This window comes from Muntiacus reevesi, chromosome 7 (assembly GCF_963930625.1).
Source record: "Muntiacus reevesi chromosome 7, mMunRee1.1, whole genome shotgun sequence".
In the NCBI taxonomy this organism is placed as follows: Eukaryota; Metazoa; Chordata; class Mammalia; order Artiodactyla; family Cervidae; genus Muntiacus; species Muntiacus reevesi.
The window spans coordinates 68,981,271-68,983,510 of NC_089255.1; the positions used below are offsets into that span (position 1 = coordinate 68,981,271).

The 2,240-nt window shown below is 40.2% G+C and overlaps 1 non-coding gene across 1 annotated transcript; it reads right to left on the minus strand.

Moving 5' to 3' along the window:
* Window positions 1-282: 282 nt before the first annotated feature.
* TRNAC-GCA (transfer RNA cysteine (anticodon GCA)) lies at window positions 283-354 on the minus strand. Its single transcript has one exon. It is a non-coding gene; the product is annotated as a tRNA-Cys (tRNA).
* Between the last annotated feature and the right edge of the window lie 1,886 nt (window positions 355-2,240).

Consider the following 2,240-nt stretch of genomic DNA (forward strand, 5'->3'; position numbering starts at 1 on the left):
GCATGAGACAAGTGCTCGGGCCTGGTGCACTGGGAAGACCCAGAGGAATCGGGTAGAGAGGGAGGTGGGAGGGGGGATCGGGATGGGAAACACATGTAAATCCATGGCTGATTCATGTCAATGTATGGCAAAAACCACTACAACATTGTAAAGTAATTAGCCTCAAACTAATAAAAATAAATGAAAAAAAAATTTCTAAAGGAGAGCAAGTGACAAAAACAAACAAACAAACAAACAAAAAAGAATACTGGAGTGGATTGCCATTTCCTTCTCCAGGGGATCTTCCCAACCCAGGGATCGAACCCGGGTCTCCTGCATTGCAGGCAGACGCTTTAACCTCTGAGCCACCAGGGAAGCCCAAATATTGTATACAATGCATGTATATGGAATCTAGAAAGATGGTACTGATGAAATTATTTGCAGGGCAGCAATGGAGACACAGACATAGACAGGAGACTTATGGGCATGGGGTGGGGAGGAATGAGAGGGTGGGAGGTGTGGAGAGAGTAACATTGAAACATACACTACCATATGTAAAATAGATAGCCAATGGGAATTAGCTGTATGACCCAGGAAACTCAAACAGGGGCTCCGTGTCAACCTAGAGGGGTGGGATGGGGAGGGAGATGGGCGGGAGATCAGAACATGTGTATACCTATGGCTGATTCATGTTGATGTTTGGCAGAAACCAACACAATTCTGTGAAGCAATTATCTTTCAGTGAAAAAACAAATAAATTCAAAATTTTTAAATAGGAAGAAAAGAGAAATAAGAGATCAAGAGCTTTCTCATAAATTGACTGAAATATCACTTTGACAGCAAGATTTGCTTCTTATAAGCTGTACATTGACTGTGTACTTTAAAGCTTACAAAAAACCAGTAGGCTCCCATAGCAAGATGTTGGATCACCTATAATGACTAAATTTTTTGAACTCTGCTAGTAAACAAGCACATTTTAGGAATTCTTTTAGGAAGTTTATTAAGTATATAATTTGTTTCAGCTTCTGTAAGATTTCAGCTCAGCATTCTTGCTTTTCTATATTTCCATTTTAGAAAACCAGGAGTCAAATAAATCACAGTAGATTTATCTAGAGCTGTCCATACACTTCTCTTCTTTCTCTGTTTCATATTTTGGAGGCAGTTTTATGCTCTCTGACATCAGTCCCTTCTCCATGAACCATCACCATTAATTCATTCAACAACTAATTGTTATTTAGTCGCTCAGTCAAATCTGACTCTTTATGACCCATGGACTGCGGCACGCCCGGCTTCCCTGTCCACCGTCTCCCAGAGTTTGCTCAAACTCATGTCCATTGAGTCGGTGATGCCATCCAACCATCTCATCCTCTGTTGTCCCCTTCTCCTCCTGTCTTCAGTCTTTCCCAGCTTCAGGGGCTTTTCCAGTCGGCTCTTTGCATCAGGTAACCAAAGTACTGGAGTTTCAATAACAATTAGTTACTGATGTGTAAACACACACACACACACACACACACACATACATGTATATATACACACACATACACACAAGTATACATACCACGTACCATGCCAAGAGAACACACTGGTCATAGCAAACACCATTTTCCAACAACATAAGAGACGTCTACACATGGACTACCCCCAAATGGTCAACACTGTAATCAAATTGATTACATTCTTTGCAGTTGAAGATGAAGAAACTATACAGTCAGCAAAAACAAGACTTCGAGCTGACTGTGGCTCAGATCATGAGCTCCTTATTGCAAAATTCAGGATTAAATCAATGAAAGTAGGGAAAACCACTAGTCTATTCAAATAGACTATTAGTCTATTTGACCTAAATCAAATTCCTTATGATTATACAGTGGAGGTGATGAGTAGATTTAAGGGATTAGATCTGGTAAACAGACTGCTTGAAGAACTATGGACAAGGTTCATAACATTATTCAGGAGTCAGTGACAAAAAACTATCCCAAAAGAAAAAGAAATGCAATAAGGCAAAGTGGTTGTCTGAGGAGGCTTTACACATAGCTAAGGAAAAAAGAAAAGCAAAAAGGAAGGGAGAAAGGGTAAGATATACCCAACTGAATGGAGAGTTCCAGAGAATAGCAAGGAGAGATAAGAAGGCCTTAAATGAACAGTGCAAAGAAGTAGAGGAAAACAATAGGATGGGAAAGACTAGAGATCTCTTCAAGAGAACTGGAGATATCAAGGAAACACTTCATGCAAGGAAGGGCACGATAAAGGACAGAAACAGTAAG